This window comes from Oncorhynchus gorbuscha, unplaced genomic scaffold, assembly GCF_021184085.1.
Source record: "Oncorhynchus gorbuscha isolate QuinsamMale2020 ecotype Even-year unplaced genomic scaffold, OgorEven_v1.0 Un_scaffold_1136, whole genome shotgun sequence".
Classification (NCBI taxonomy): domain Eukaryota; kingdom Metazoa; phylum Chordata; class Actinopteri; order Salmoniformes; family Salmonidae; genus Oncorhynchus; species Oncorhynchus gorbuscha.
The window spans coordinates 169,116-187,496 of record NW_025746006.1 but is presented as its reverse complement, the minus strand read 5'-3'; the positions used below and the strand labels follow the sequence as shown (position 1 = coordinate 187,496).

Below are 18,381 nucleotides of genomic sequence, written 5' to 3'. Positions count from 1 at the left end.
CCAGACAACATAAACAACCTCTACCTCACTCTATAACCAGTAACCAGACAACATAAACAACCTCTACCTCACTATGTAACCAGACAACATAAACAACCTCTACCTCACTATGTAACCAGTAACCAGGCAACATAAACAACCTCTACCTCACTATGTAACCAGTAACCAGGCAACATAAACAACCTCTACCTCACTATGTAACCAGTAACCAGACAACATAAACAACCTCTACCTCACTATGTAACCAGTAACCAGACAACATAAACAACCTCTACCTCACTATGTAACCAGTAACCAGACAACATAAACAACCTCTACCTCACTATGTAACCAGTAACCAGACAACATAAACAACCTCTACCTCACTATGTAACCAGTAACAGGCAACATAAACAACCTCTACCTCACTCTATAACCAGTAACCAGGCAACATAAACAACCTCTACCTCACTATGTAACCAGACAACATAAACAACCTCTACCTCACTATGTAACCAGACAACATAAACAACCTCTACCTCACTATGTAACCAGACAACATAAACAACCTCTACCTCACTATGTAACCAGACAACATAAACAACCTCTACCTCACTATGTAACCAGTAACCAGGCAACATAAACAACCTCTACCTCACTATGTAACCAGTAACCAGACAACATAAACCACCTCTCACTCTAAAACCAGACAACATAAACAACCTCTACCTCACTATGTAACCAGACAACATAAACAACCTCTACCTCACTATGTAACCAGACAACATAAACAACCTCTACCTCACTATGTAACCAGTAACCAGACAACATAAACAACCTCTACCTCACTATGTAACCAGACAACATAAACAACCTCTACCTCACTATGTAACCAGACAACATAAACAACCTCTACCTCACTCTGTAACCAGTAACCAGACAACATAAACAACCTCTACCTCACTATGTAACCAGACAACATAAACAACCTCTACCTCACTATGTAACCAGACAACATAAACAACCTCTACCTCACTATGTAACCAGACAACATAAACAACCTCTACCTCACTATGTAACCAGACAACATAAACAACCTCTACCTCACTATGTAACCAGTAACCAGACAACATAAACAACCTCTACCTCACTATGTAACCAGACAACATAAACAACCTCTACCTCACTCTGTAACCAGTAAACAGACAACATAAACAACCTCTACCTCACTATGTAACCAGACAACATAAACAACCTCTACCTCACTATGTAACCAGTAACCAGACAACATAAACAACCTCTACCTCACTATGTAACCAGACAACATAAACAACCTCTACCTCACTCTGTAACCAGACAACATAAACAACCTCTACCTCACTATGTAACCAGACAACATAAACAACAGTAACCAGTAACCAGACAACATAAACAACCTCTACCTCACTATGTAACCAGACAACATAAACAACCTCTACCTCACTCTGTAACCAGTAACCAGACAACATAAACAACCTCTACCTCACTATGTAACCAGACAACATAAACAACCTCTACCTCACTCTGTAACCAGTAACAACATAAACAACCTCTACCTCACTATGTAACCAGACAACATAAACAACAGGCAACATAAACAACCTCTACCTCACTATGTAACCAGACAACATAAACAACCTCTACCTCACTATGTAACCAGACAACATAAACAACCTCTACCTCACTATGTAACCAGTAACCAGACAACATAAACAACCTCTACCTCACTATGTAACCAGACAACATAAACAACCTCTACCTCACTCTGTAACCAGACAACATAAACAACCTCTACCTCACTCTATAACCAGTAACCAGGCAACATAAACAACCTCTACCTCACTATGTAACCAGTAACCAGGCAACATAAACAACCTCTACCTCACTATGTAACCAGTAACAGGCAACATAAACAACCTCTACCTCACTATGTAACCAGTAACCAGGCAACATAAACAACCTCTACCTCACTATGTAACCAGACAACATAAACAACCTCTACCTCACTCTGTAACCAGACAACATAAACAACCTCTACCTCACTATGTAACCAGTAACCAGGCAACATAAACAACCTCTACCTCACTATGTAACCAGACAACATAAACAACTCTACCTCACTCTGTAACCAGACAACATAAACAACCTCTACCTCACTCTGTAACCAGACAACATAAACAACCTCTACCTCACTATGTAACCAGACAACATAAACAACCTCTACCTCACTATGTAACCAGTAACCAGACAACGTAACCAGTAAACAACCTCTACCTCACTATGTAACCAGTAACCAGACAACATAAACAACCTCTACCTCACTATGTAACCAGACAACATAAACAACCTCTACCTCACTATGTAACCAGTAACCAGGCAACATAATAAACAACCTCTACCTCACTCTGTAACCAGTAACCAGACAACATAAACAACCTCTACCTCACTATGTACCCAGACAACATAAACAACCTCTACCTCACTCTGTAACCAGACAACATAAACAACCTCTACCTCACTCTGTAACCAGACAACATAAACAACCTCTACCTCACTCTGTAACCAGACAACATAAACAACCTCTACCTCACTATGTAACCAGTAACCAGGCAACATAAACAACCTCTACCTCACTATGTAACCAGACAACATAAACAACCTCTACCTCACTCTGTAACCAGTAACCAGACAACATAAACAACCTCTACCTCACTATGTAACCAGACAACATAAACAACCTCTACCTCACTCTGTAACCAGTAACCAGACAACATAAACAACCTCTACCTCACTATGTAACCAGACAACATAAACAACCTCTACCTCACTATGTAACCAGTAACCAGGCAACACAAAGCCTGTATAAACAGTGTGACCTTCCCCTGAGAGAACAGGGTTATTACAGTTGCACACACACACACACACACACACACACACACACACACACACACACACACACACACACACACACACACACACACACACACACACACACACACACACACACACACACACACACACACACACACACACACACACACACACACACACACACACACACAGAGCATGGTTATTACAGTTCAGCAGAAGGAAGTAGGGTCCCAGCAGGGTAGAGCAGAGGTCTGCTGTAATGATAAGCTCAAAGACAGTACGGGATTGAAGTCAGAGGAGGCTAGTGGGAGGAGCTATAGGAGGGCGGCCTCATTGTCATCGCTGGAATGGAACTATTGGAACGGTATCAAACATAAGGAAAACACATGTTTGACTACATTCCATGTATTTCATTCCAGCCATTACAATGAGCCTGTCCTCCTACAGCTCCCCCCACCAGCCTCCTCTGGTTGGAATGCATTGTCCTCCTGAGAGTTCTTTCACTCCAGACATTCAATGTCATGTGTGTGTGTAAAGACTGTTCTGAAGAGCTAATAACAATATGTACATACTGTAGCATGTTCTATGTGTGTGAATTATGAATGAAACATTGGGATAATGTACAGCAATGACTACAACATGATTACAATGTATGCCTTTGAGTACACCGTGTATGAGATACAGTATTGGACTTGAGAAGCTGAGTTCTGGTCAGAGGAATTGGAGTGAAGATGAGGAAACAGCTGATTTGTGCTTTACTGTAATACTCAGAGGACTCCCGTGTTTCAGCTTCTCTCTCAGTTGAAGCCTCACTACACCAGAGGACTCCCGTGTTTCAGCTTCTCTCTCAGCTGAAGCCCCACTACACCAGAGGACTCCCGTGTTTCAGCTTCTCTCTCAGTTGAAGCCTCACTACACCAGAGGACTCCCGTGTTTCAGCTTCTCTCTCAGTTGAAGCCTCACTACACCAGAGGACTCCCGTGTTTCAGCTTCTCTCTCAGTTGAACCCTCACTACACCAGAGGACTCCCGTGTTTCAGCTTCTCTCTCAGCTGAAGCCCCACTATACCAGAGGACTCCCGTGTTTCAGCTTCTCTCTCAGTTGAAGCATCACTACACCAGAGGACTCCCGTGTTTCAGCTTCTCTCTCAGTTGAAGCCTCACGACACCAGAGGACTCCCGTGTTTCAGCTTCTCTCTCAGCTGAAGCCTCACTACACCAGAAGACTCCCGTGCTTCAGCTTCCTTCTCAGTTGAAACTTCACCACACCACTGCAGAGCAGAGCCAGTAGGGAAGTCCTTCACTTAAAGGCGGACAAACAGTTGTTACATCACAATGTCAATATCATTTTCTAGAAAAGGTACAATGTTTGTATTACACACACACACACACACACACACACACACACACACACACACACACACACACACACACACACACACACACACACACACACACACACACACACACACACACACACACACACACACACACACACACACACACACACACACACACACACACACACACACACACACTGTGACGCTCTCTCTCACACACACACACACACACACACACACACACACACACACACACACACACACACACACACACACACACACACACACACACACACACACACACACACACACACACACAGTGACGCTCTCACTCTCACACACACACGCACGCACGCACGCACGCACACACACACACACACACACACACACACACACACACACACACACACACACACACACACACACACACACACACACACACACACACACACACACACACACACACAAGCTGTGATGACAGAGTGAACCATCTACTCCTGGCCCTCGTACAGTTTATAACTCCTTAACTCCTGGCCCTAGTACAGTTTATAAATCACACACACACACACAAGCTGTGATGACAGAGTGAACCATCTACTCCTGGCCCTAGTACAGTTTATAAATCACACACACACACACAAGCTGTGATGACAGAGTGAACCATCTGCTCCTGGCCCTAGTACAGTTTATAACTCCTGGCCCTAGTACAGTTTATAACTCCTGGCCCTAGTACAGTTTATAACTCCTGGCCCTAGTACAGTTTATAACTCCTGGCCCTGGTACAGTTTATAACTCCTGGCCCTAGTACAGTTTATAACTCCTGGCCCTAGTACAGTTTATAACTCCTGGCCCTAGTACAGTTTATAACTCCTGGCCCTAGTACAGTTTATAACTCCTGGCCCTGGTACAGTTTATAACTCCTGGCCCTAGTACAGTTTATAACTCCTGGCCCTGGTACAGTTTATAACTCCTGGCCCTAGTACAGTTTATAACTCCTGGCCCTAGTACAGTTTATAACTCCTGGCCCTAGTACAGTTTATAACTCCTGGCCCTAGTACAGTTTATAACTCCTGGCCCTGGTACAGTTTATAACTCCTGGCCCTAGTACAGTTTATAACTCCTGGCCCTAGTACAGTTTATAACTCCTGGCCCTAGTACAGTTTATAACTCCTGGCCCTAGTACAGTTTATAACTCCTGGCCCTAGTGCAGTTTATAACTCCTGGCCCTGGTACAGTTTATAACTCCTGGCCCTAGTACAGTTTATAACTCCTGGCCCTAGTACAGTTTATAACTCCTGGCCCTAGTACAATTTATAACTCCTGGCCTTAACATACAGTTTATAACTCCTGACCCTAGTACAGTTTATAAATCAGTTCTCAACACTCCTGTTATTCCCTCTGTGAATTTACTGTTCGTTCATTATTTGAATATTGTCCTTTAACTTGTTTCCCCATAAAGCTCCAGTACAGACTCCCCACCTTGTTGTTCTTAACATAGAAGTCATGCTATGAACACAGTCAATCTCACTGTGACATTATCTAATATTGTCACGTTCTGACCTTAGTTCTTTTGTTATGTCTTTGTTTTAGTATGATCAGGGCTTGAGTTGGGTGGGTTGTCTATGTTTGTTTTTCTATTGAGTTGGTATTTTCTGTGTTTGGCCTGGTATGGTTCTCAATCAGAGGCAGCTGTCAATCGTTGATTGAGAACCGTACTTAGGCAGCCTGGTTGTCCCTGATTGAGAACAGAGAACCGTACTTAGGCAGCCTGGTTGTCCCTGATTGAGAACCGTGGTGGTTGTCCCTGATTGAGAACCCTGGTTGTCCCTGATTGAGAACATAGGCAGCCTGGTTGTCCCTGATTGAGAACCGTACTTAGGCAGCCTGGTTGTCCCTGATTGAGAACCGTACATAGGCAGCCTGGTTGTCCCTGATTGAGAACCGTACTTAGGCAGCCTGGTTGTCCCTGATTGAGAACCGTACTTAGGCAGCCTGGTTGTCCCTGATTGAGAACCGTACTTAGGCAGCCTGTTTTCACCCTTGAGTTGTGGGTGATTCTTTTCTGTTCAGTGTTTTTTCAGCACAACACAGGACTGTTAGTTTTTGTCGTTTTATTTGTTTTGTTCAGTGTTCATTACGGTATTAAAAACATGAACACTTTACCACGCTGCATCTTGGTCCTCACCTTCTTCCACCAAACGGTCGTTACAAATATTTCTGCTAAAGTTGATATAAACTGTAGTCCATTGAACCGGGCGTTCAAGCACCTGGTCTTGCTTTGATAACATCAGACCTTTTCAGGCGGCAGAGGGGGAAAAGATACCTTGTAGACCTCTGTGTATTCTGTACCAGGTGTTTTGTTCTGCAGCAGTATCTACCTGCCCATTCAGAGGAGGTAAAAAAAGAGTTCCATTCTATTCTGCAATTAAAGTCTCATAAAAAAAGTCCCCTTTTGTTCCTGGTTGTTTTCATCCAGAAGTTACTCACGTCAAATTAGCCATTTTCTTTTCTCGGCTCCATAAGAGCAGCTAACAAAGCTCTCCATTCTGTTCCCACGTTAATACATGTAACTAGCTCTAATGGCTGTGTCTAGTTAACGGGCTGACAACACAAAGACTTGGTTATTATTACACCTGACAATAGGGCAGATAGATTTTAATGTTATTTCAGAATTCAGAGACATGCTGGCTTCTATAATGGCTTCCATTGTATGGATAATAACTGAAGAAGAAATGACTTGCACCCAACCATTAGGTTGAGATTCTCTCAATGACTTGGTGTTTCTACCAGCTGGGTTTCTATGGTGACGTCGATTCATTCAGAAAGCTCATTCGGACCGTTTTTCTACGAACAAGCAGGATGGAGTAGAGACGTACTGCCCAAACCACGTGCATTAACAGGACAATGTGGTCCATGAGTAGGAACACGACCAAACCACGTGCATTAACAGGACAATGTGGTCGATGGGTAGGAACACGACCAAACCACGTGCATTAACAGGACAATGTGGTCGATGGGTAGGAACACGACCAAACCACGTGCATTAACAGGACAATGTGGTCGATGAGTAGGAACACGACCAAACCACGTGCATTAACAGGACAATGTGGTCGATGGGTAGGAACACGACCAAACCACGTGCATTAACAGGACAATGTGGTCGATGGGTAGGAACACGACCAAACCACGTGCATTAACAGGACAATGTGGTCGATGGGTAGGAACACGACCAAACCATGATACATTTTTAGATGTTATTTCTATTTCAATGCAGTCATTATTCTCTCCTGCTATATTTTTGCAAATACATTCAATATCAAAAAGGAAATCTTGTAAGTTAATTTTTCAGATTCAGTTTGAGCTCATGTCTTTTGTAGCAAAACGATGTAACGAATGTCGTGGGGAGAAGGAGAAGAGGACCATGGTAACTATTTATAATATGTTTAATAAATACCAACACTTGAACAAACACAACAAACGAACAGTTCTGCAAGGTGCAATACACAAAACAGAAAACAACTACCCACAAACACAGGTGGGAACAGGCTACCTAAGTATGGTTCTCAATCAGAGACAACGACAGACAGCTGTCCCTGATTGAGAACCAATACCCGGCCAAAAACAACGACATACAAAAACATAGAAAAAATAACATAGAATGCCCACCCTAGTCACACCCTGGCCTAACCAAAATAGAGAATAAAAAGCCTCTCTATGGCCAGTGCGTGACGAACAATCCCCACAGGAAGTACAGACTCCTTGGCAGGAAGTACAGACTCCTAGGCAGGAAGTACAGACTCCTAGGCAGGAAGTACAGACTCCTAGGCAGGAAGTACAGACTCCTAGGCAGGAAGTACAGACTCCGAGGCAGGAAGTACAGACTCCTAGGCAGGAAGTACAGACTCCAAGGCATAGCAATAAACATAATGAATCCCGCCTACTTTTATTTTCCCTTCTACTAAAAATGGAACATTTTATTTTGGAACAGAGTTGAGAACACACAGGTACACACACTGTTATCTTCAGCTTTAAGTAGTAGTGGAGAAGCAGCCTCCACTGTAATGTTCGTGACAGTAGAGACAAGAGCTAAACCAGTAGATGGGAGAGAGCAGAACCAGTAGATAGGAGAGAGCAGAACCAGTAGATAGGAGAGAGCAGAACCAATAGATAGGAGAGAGCAGAACCAGTAGATAGGAGAGAGCAGAACCAGTAGGAAGGAGAGAGCAGAACCAGTAGGAAGGAGAGAGCAGAACCAGTAGATAGGAGAGAGCAGAACCAGTAGATAGGAGAGAGCAGAACCAGTAGATAGGAGAGAGCGGAACCAGTAGATACGAGAGAGCAGAACCAGTAGATAGGAGAGAGCAGAACCAGTAGATAGGAGAGAGCGGAACCAGTAGATACGAGAGAGCAGAACCAGTAGATAGGAGAGAGCAGAACCAGTAGATAGGAGAGAGCAGAACCAGTAGACAGGAGAGTGCAGAACCAGTAGATAGGAGAGAGCAGAACCAGTAGATAGGAGAGAGCAGAACCAGTAGGAAGGAGAGAGCAGAACCAGTAGATAGGAGAGAACAGAACCAGTAGACAGGAGAGAGCAGAACCAGTAGATAGGAGAGAGCAGAACCCGTAGGAAGGAGAGAGCAGAACCAGTAGATAGGAGAGAGCAGAACCAGTAGGAAGGAGAGAGCAGAACCAGTAGATAGGAGAGAGCAGAACCAGTAGATACGAGAGAGCAGAACCAGTAGATAGGAGAGTGCAGAACCAGTAGGAAGGAGAGAGCAGAACCAGTAGATAGGAGAGAACAGAACCAGTAGACAGGAGAGAGCAGAACCAGTAGATAGGAGAGAGCAGAACCAGTAGATAGGAGAGAGCAGAACCAGTAGATAGGAGAGAGCAGAACCAGTAGATAGGAGAGAGCAGAACCAGTAGATAGGAGAGAGCAGAACCAGTAGATAGGAGTGAGCAGAACCAGTAGATAGGAGAGAACAGAACCAGTAGGAAGGAGAGAGCAGAACCAGTAGATAGGAGCGATTAGTGACAGAGAGAGAGCAGAACCAGTAGACAGGAGAGAGCAGAACCAGTAGATAGGAGCGATTAGTGACAGAGAGAGAGCAGAACCAGTAGACAGGAGAGAGCAGAACCAGTAGATAGGAGAGAGCAGAACCAGTAGATAGGAGAGAGCAGAACCAGTAGGAAGGAGAGAGCAGAACCAGTAGACAGGAGAGAGCAGAACCAGTAGGAAGGAGAGAGCAGAACCAGTAGGAAGGAGAGAGCAGAACCAGTAGGAAGGAGAGAACAGAACCAGTAGGAAGGAGAGAGCAGAACCAGTAGATAGGAGAGAGCAGAACCAGTAGATAGGAGAGAGCAGAACCAGTAGATAGGAGAGAGCAGAGAACAGAACCAGTAGATAGGAGAGAGCAGAACCAGTAGATAGGAGAGAGCAGAACCAGTAGGAAGGAGAGAGCAGAACCAGTAGGAAGGAGAGAGCAGAACCAGTAGGAAGGAGAGAGCAGAACCAGTAGGAAGGAGAGAGCAGAACCAGTAGATAGGAGAGAGCAGAACCAGTAGATAGGAGAGAGCAGAACCAGTAGGAAGGAGAGAGCAGAACCAGTAGATAGGAGAGAGCAGAACCAGTAGGAAGGAGAGAGCAGAACCAGTAGGAAGGAGAGAGCAGAACCAGTAGATAGGAGAGAGCAGAACCAGTAGATAGGAGAGAGCAGAACCAGTAGGAAGGAGAGAGCAGAACCAGTAGATAGGAGAGAGCAGAACCAGTAGGAAGGAGAGAGCAGAACCAGTAGATAGGAGAGAGCAGAACCAGTAGATAGGAGAGAGCAGAACCAGTAGGAAGGAGAGAGCAGAACCAGTAGATAGGAGAGAGCAGAACCAGTAGATAGGAGCGATTAGTGACAGAGAGAGAGCAGAACCAGTAGGAAGGAGAGAGCAGAACCAGTAGATAGGAGAGAGCAGAACCAGTAGACAGGAGAGAGCAGAACCAGTAGATAGGAGAGAGCAGAACCAGTAGATAGGAGCGATTAGTGACAGAGAGAGAGCAGAACCAGTAGACAGGAGAGAGCAGAACCAGTAGATAGGAGAGAGCAGAACCAGTAGATAGGAGAGAGCAGAACCAGTAGGTAGGAGCGATTAGTGACAGAGAGAGAGCAGAACCAGTAGATAGGAGCGATTATTGACAGAGAGAGAGGCAAACGAGAGAGGAATACTCCGAGTTCTATGTATGACCTCACTCTGAAAGCATCCTGCTGGCGCCTGAACTAATGACACCACAACTACAACATAAGCGTGAGGATTAGATGAAAGGGCTTCAGCAAGGAATTCCCGTAAGACTACTTCATACCCTGCCCTTGCAGAGGTAGGCCTATCTGTTTGCCAGATCTGTCAGCTTCTATGCATAATTATAGTCTTACACTTCTGTTAGATGTTGATACCTTTCTTTACTTATTCTCCTTCGTTCCTTAAAGAACAGGGCCTGTACTCGTGTTTCAGGGGAGGTTTCTTTACTTCGTTCCTTAAAGAACAGGGCCTGTAATCGTGTTTCAGGGGAGGTTTCTTTACTTCGTTCCTTAAAGAACAGGGCCTGTACTCGTGTTCCAGGGGAGGTTTCTTTACTTCGTTCCTTAAAGAACAGGGCCTGTAATCGTGTTTCAGGGGAGGTTTCTTTACTTCGTTCCTTAAAGAACAGGGCCTGTACTCGTGTTCCAGGGAGGTTTCTTTACTTCGTTCCTTAAAGAACAGGGCCTGTACTCGTGTTTCAGGGGAGGTTTCTTTACTGTTAAAGAACAGGGCCTGTAATCGTGTTTCAGGGGAGGTTTCTTTACTTCGTTCCTTAAAGAACAGGGCCTGTAATCGTGTTCAGGGGAGGTTTCTTTACTTCGTTCCTTAAAGAACAGGGCCTGTAATCGTGTTTCAGGGGAGGTTTCTTTACTTCGTTCCTTAAAGAACAGGGCCTGTACTCGTGTTTCAGGGGAGGTTTCTTTACTTCGTTCCTTAAAGAACAGGGCCTGTAATCGTGTTTCAGGGGAGGTTTCTTTACTTCGTTCCTTAAAGAACAGGGCCTGTACTCGTGTTTCAGGGGAGGTTTCTTTACTTCGTTCCTTAAAGAACAGGGCCTGTACTCATGTTTCAGGGGAGGTTTCTTTACTTCGTTCCTTAAAGAACAGGGCCTGTACTTGTGTTTCAGTGGAGGTTTCTTTACTTCGTTCCTTAAAGAACAGGGCCTGTAATCGTGTTTCAGTGGAGGTTTCTTTACCTCGTTCCTTAAAGAACAGGGCCTGTACTCATGTTCCAGGGGAGGTTTCTTTACCTCGTTCCTTAAAGAACAGGGCCTGTACTCATGTTCCAGGGGAGGTTTGAGGGGAGGACGGCTCATAATAATGTCTGGAATGGAGTAAATGGAATGGCAGCAAACCATGTGTATGATGTATTTGATACCATTCCACTCATTCCACTCCAGTCATTACCACGAGCACCGTCCTCCCTAATTAAAGTTTCACCAACCTCCTGTGTCGTGTTTGTACACCTTTTCAGTACATCTTTGTCATATTATCCTCTGAAACCTTCCCCTTGAATTGATGAAATACGAACAGTGAATGCCAGAACTGTTCATCAGCTGATACGTTTAGAGCTCCATAATTTAGGAATATAAACTGTTAAAACCTAATATATTTCTGTAATATATTGCCACTTCTCTTTAGAGATTGATGTAATGCAGTCAGACAGATCACTGTTGGTGGAAGCAGGTCCCTGCCTTCTGCAGGGAGTAAATGGTTGACATCGGTGTTGTTCACACAGCCCTGTAATTTAAACTAACTCCATACAGTCTGATACGTTTTGTTTATAGCAGGGTAATAATAGCTATGTTATTCATGTCTACTGTGACTCGTGATCAATGCCGTGGATTTAACGTGATTCACAGATTGTGTCTATGAAACTGTGTAGCCACCAAATGACTAATGAATCCCATGTCCCAGAGTTGTGGTCTTTGGTCGGATTAGGCCTCTTGTGTGGTGTGGAATACTTCCAATGACTCTCAGCTGTTGGCCAGGTCCACATCCATAGTTTGGAGCGATCCATCTAATCCTCTCAAACAATGCCAACCAACGTTTTCCCATGGAGGTGCAATATCTTTGAGTTCACAGAAAGTGTTAAACTGGGTACAAGGTATGATTGTGTGTTGTGACTCATAGATGTGAGTTCAGAACACGTTGTAGAATGGATTAACACTTCTAACAGACCTGGACCACTAATAGAACTGGACCACTAATAGAACTGGACCACTAATAGAACTGGACCACTAATAAACCTGAACCACTAGTAGAACTGGACCACTAATAGAACTGTATAATAGAACTGGAACACTAGTAGAACTGGACCACTAATAGAACTGGACCACTAATAGAACTGGACCACTAATAGAACTGGACCACTAATAGAACTGGACCACTAATAGAACTGGACCACTAATAGAACTGGACCACTAATAGAACTGTATAATAGAACTGGACCACTAATAGAACTGGACCACTAATAGAACTGGACCTCTAATAGAACTGGACCTCTAATAGAACTGGACCACTAATAGAACTGGACCACTAATAGAACTGTATAATAGAACTGGACCACTAATAGAACTGGACCACTAATAGAACTGGACCACTAATAGAACTGTATAATAGAACTGGACCACTAATAGAACTGGACCACGAATAGAACTGGACCACTAATAGAACTGGACAACTAATAGAACTGTATAATAGAACTGGACCACTAGTAGAACTGGACCACTAATAGAACTGGACCACTAATAGAACTGTATAATAGAACTGGACCACTAATAGAACTGGACCACTAATAGAACTGGACCACTAATAAACCTGAACCACTAGTAGAACTGGACCACTAATAGAACTGTATAATAGAACTGGACCACTAATAGAACTGGACCACTAATAGAACTGGACCACTAATAGAACTGGACCACTAACAGACCTGGACCACTAATAGAACTGGACCACTAATAGAACTGGACCACTAATAGAACTGGACCACTAATAGAACTGTATAATAGAACTGGACCACTAATAGAACTGGACCACTAATAGAACTGGACCTCTAATAGAACTGGACCACTAATAGAACTGGACCTCTAATAGAACTGGACCACTAATAGAACTGGACCACTAATAGAACTGGACCTCTAATAGAACTGGACCACTAATAGAACTGGACCACTAGTAGAACTGGACCACTAGTAGAACTGGACCACTAATAGAACTGGACCACTAATAGAACTGGACCACTAACAGACCTGGACCACTAATAGAACTGGACCACTAATAGAACTGGACCACTAGTAGAACTGGACCACTAATAGAACTGGACCACTAATAGAACTGGACCACTAGTAGAACTGGACCACTAATAGAACTGGACCACTAGTAGAACTGGACCACTAGTAGAACTGGACCACTAATAGAACTGGACCACTAATAGAACTGGACCACTAATAGAACTGTATAATAGAACTGGACCACTAATAGAACTGGACCACTAATAGAACTGGAACACTAATAGAACTGTATAATAAAACTGGACCACTAATAGAACTGGACCACTAATAGAACTGGACCACTAATAGAACTGTATAATAGAACTGGACCACCAATAGAACTGGACAACTAATAGAACTGTATAATAGAACTGGACCACCAATAGAACTGGACAACTAATAGAACTGGACCTCTAATAGAACTGGACCACTAATACAACTGTATAATAGAACTGGACCACTAATAGAACTGGACCACTAATAGAACTGGACAACTAATAGAACTGGACCTCTAATAGAACTGGACCACTAATAGAACTGGACCACTAATAGAACTGGACCACTAATAGAACTGGATCACTAATAGAACTAGACCACTAATAGAACTGAACCACTAATAGAACTGGACCACTAATAGAACTGGACCTCTAATAGAACTGTATAATAGAACTGGACCACTAATAGAACTGGACCACTAATAGAACTGGACCACTAGTAGAACTGGACCTCTAATAGAACTGGACCACTAGTAGAACTGGACCACTAATAGAACTGGACCACTAATAGAACTGGATCACTAATAGAACTGGACCACTAATAGAACTGGACCACTAATAGAACTGTATAATAGAACTGGACCACTAATAGAACTGGACCACTAATAGAACTGGACCACTAATAGAACTGGACCTCTAATAGAACTGGACCACTAATAGAACTGGACCTCTAATAGAACTGTATTATAGAACTGGACCACTAATAGAACTGGACCACTAATAGAACAAGACAGGTTGTGAAAAAGCTTACCCATAATTCTCCTCTCTCATATTCCCAGTGAAGTACATGTGGGAAGCCAGCCTCAAGACAGGTTGTGAAAAAGCTTACCCATAATTCTCCTCTCTCATATTCCCAGTGAAGTACATGTGGGAAGCCAGCCTCAAGACAGGTTGTGAAAAAGCTTACCCATAATTCTCCTCTCTCATATTCCCAGTGAAGTACATGTGGGAAGCCAGCCTCAAGACAGGTTGTAAAAAGCTTACCCATAATTCTCCTCTCTCATATTCCCAGTGAAGTACATGAGGGAAGCCAGCCTCAAGACAGGTTGTGAAAAAGCTTACCCATAATTCTCCTCTCTCATATTCCCAGTGAAGTACATGAGAGAAGCCAGCCCCTATGTGAAGAAGGGTTCTCCTGTGTCAGAGATAGGCTGGGAGACGCCCCCACCTGAGTCCCCGAGGCTGGGTAGCCCCCACTGTGATGTCCCCGTCACCCCCACCATGTCCCTACAGGGGGACAGGAGGTACATCCCCTTAAAGATGTGTCACGTCACCAGGAGCATGACGTCTCCAGACCCTGGAAACAGGTAAAGGCTCCAGCATCATTCTGCATGACTTCTCCAGCATCATTCTGCATGACTTCTCCAGACCCTGGAAACAGGTAAAGGCTCCAGCATCATTCTGCATGACTTCTCCAGACCCTGGAAACAGGTAAAGGCTCCAGCATCATTCTGCATGACTTCTCCAGACCCTGGAAACAGGTAAAGGCTCCAGCATCATTCTGCATGACTTCTTCAGACCCTGGAAACAGGTAAAGGCTCCAGCATCATTCTGCATGACTTCTCCAGACCCTGGAAACAGGTAAAGGCTCCAGCATCATTCTGCATGACTTCTCCAGACCCTGGAAACAGGTAAAGGCTCCAGCATCATTCTGCATGACTTCTCCAGACCCTGGAAACAGGTAAAGGCTCCAGCATCATTCTGCATGACGTCTCCAGACCCTGGAAACAGGTAAAGGCTCCAGCATCATTCTGCATGACTTCTCCAGACCCTGGAAACAGGTAAAGGCTCCAGCATCATTCTGCATGACGTCCCCAGACCCTGGAAACAGGTAAAGGCTCCAGCATCATTCTGCATGACTTCTCCAGACCCTGGAAACAGGTAAAGGCTCCAGCATCATTCTGCATGACTTCTCCAGACCCTGGAAACAGGTAAAGGCTCCAGCATCATTCTGCATGACTTCACCAGACCCTGGAAACAGGTAAAGGCTCCAGCATCATTCTGCATGACGTCTCCAGACCCTGGAAACAGGTAAAGGCTCCAGCATCATTCTGCATTACTATTATTCTGTTTCCCCCCCGTATATTATTATCTACAGGGGCGTAACGGCAGGGGGTGCAGGCCTCGGTGGGGTAACACTTCTACAGTTAGAATTGAATGGATTTATATTGCGAGTGTTTTGCCAGATGCAGTGCCTTCAGAAAGTAGTCACACCCCTTCACTTGTTCCACATTTTGTTGTGTTACAGCCTGAAATCAAAATGGATTCCATTGATTTTTTCTGCCCACCCATCTACACACAGTAACCCATAATGACTAAGTGAGAACATGTCTTTATCAAATGTATTGGAAACTAAATACAGAAATATCTCATTTACATAGGTTTTCCCACCCCTGAGTCAATAATCAAATGTATTTATAATCAATCAATCAAGTTTATTTAAAAAGCCCTTCTTACATCAGCTGATGTCACAAAGTGCTGTACAGAAACCCAGCCTCAATACATGTTAGAATCAATTCGGCAGAGATTACAGCTGTGAGTCTTTCTGGGTAAGTCTCTAAGAGCTTTGCTCACCTAGATTGTACAATATTTGCACATTATTGAAGGTGCTGAAGGTGCTGTAATAAAAGCAACACGTTACATTGTGACGGGGGAGAGACTCATCTCATCCACAACCAATGAGTAAGTCCCACCACTTGTTTTTCCTGGGACAGTGTAACAGGGATGGTCGTCTCTGTGACAGTCACAATGGATTACCTGCTGCGGTTCTCAACTATCAGAGTGTTCAGAGTTTAAGAGATGTTACCTTGATTAACCAACACAGAGCAGCGGGTTCTGTCTGACACACATAGACTACCTTAATTAACCAACACAGAGAAACAGTTTCTACCTTAATTAACCAACACAGAGAAACAGTTTCTATCTGACACACATAGTCTACCTTAATTAACCAACACAGAGAAACAGTTTCTATCTGATACACATAGTCTACCTTAATTAACCAACACAGAGAAACAGTTTCTATCTGACACACATAGTCTACCTTAATTAACCAACACAGAGAAACAGTTTCTATCTGACACACATAGTCTACCTTAATTAACCAACACAGAGAAACAGTTTCTATCTGACACACATAGTCTACCTTAATTAACCAACACAGAGAAACAGTTTCTATCTGATACACATAGTCTACCTTAATTAACCAACACAGAGAAACAGTTTCTACCTTAATTAACCAACACCCTCTATCCACTAGGCTACCTGCCGCCCCTACACTCTAACCACTAGGCTACCTGCTGTCCCTACACTCTAACCACTAGGCTACCTGCCGTCCCTACACTCTAACCACTAGGCTACCTGCCGTCCCTACACTCTAACCACTAGGCTACCTGCCGTCCCTACACTCTAACCACTAGGCTACCTGCCGTCCCTACACTCTAACCACTAGGATACCTGCCGTCCCTACATTCTAACCACTAGGCTACCTGCCGTCCCTACACTCTAACCACTAGGCTACCTGCCGTCCCTACACTCTAACCACTAGGCTACCTGCCGTCCCTACTCTCTAACCACTAGGATACCTGCCGTCCCTACATTCTAACCACTAGGCTACCTGCCGTCCCTACATTCTAACCACTAGGCTACCTGCCGTCCCTACACTCTAACCACTAGGCTACCTGCCGTACCTACACTCTAACCACTAGGATACCTGCCGTCCCTACACTCTAACCACTAGGATACCTGCCGTCCCTACACTCTAACCACTAGGCTACCTGCCGTCCCTACACTCTAACCACTAGGCTACCTGCCGCGTCTACACTGTAACCACTAGGCTACCTGCCGTCCCTACACTCTAACCACTAGGATACCTGCCGTCCCTACACTCTAACCACTAGGATACCTGCCGTCCCTACACCGTAACCACTAGGCTACCTGCCGTCCCTACACTCTAACCACTAGGATACCTGCCGTCCCTACACTCTAACCACTAGGATACCTGCCGTCCCTACACTCTAACCACTAGGATACCTGCCGTCCCTACACTGTAACCACTAGGATACCTGCCGTCCCCACACTCTAACCACTAGGATACCTGCCGTCCCTACACTCTAACCACTAGGCTACCTGCTGCCGCACGGTACAATTTTACGGTTCTATTTAATCCCAAAGTTATGGATCTGACTTTGCCATCCTCCCTTACCTTCTCATCTATAACCTATCCGAGGCAGACACCTCCACCCGACCAGGAACTCAATCGCCCTGAGCCCATCCTTTACAACGAGTCCACGTCCACCCTCGCACCGGAGCATCGGGAGGATCTGAGTCCATGGCCTTAGACTTAGACAGGCCTGGTATTTATACAGTCATTTAGACAGGCCTGGTATTTATACAGTCATTTAGACAGGCCTGGTATTTATACAGTCATTTAGACAGGCCTGGTATTTATACAGTCATTTAGACAGGCCTGGTATTTATACAGTCATTTAGACAGGCCTGGTCTTTATACAGTCATTTAGACAGGCCTGGTATTTATA

At 44.4% G+C, this 18,381-nt stretch overlaps 1 pseudogene; it reads left to right on the top strand.

Moving 5' to 3' along the window:
* Positions 1 to 18,381, top strand: part of LOC124021597 — a 69,911-nt pseudogene that overhangs the window by 10,700 nt on the left and 40,830 nt on the right.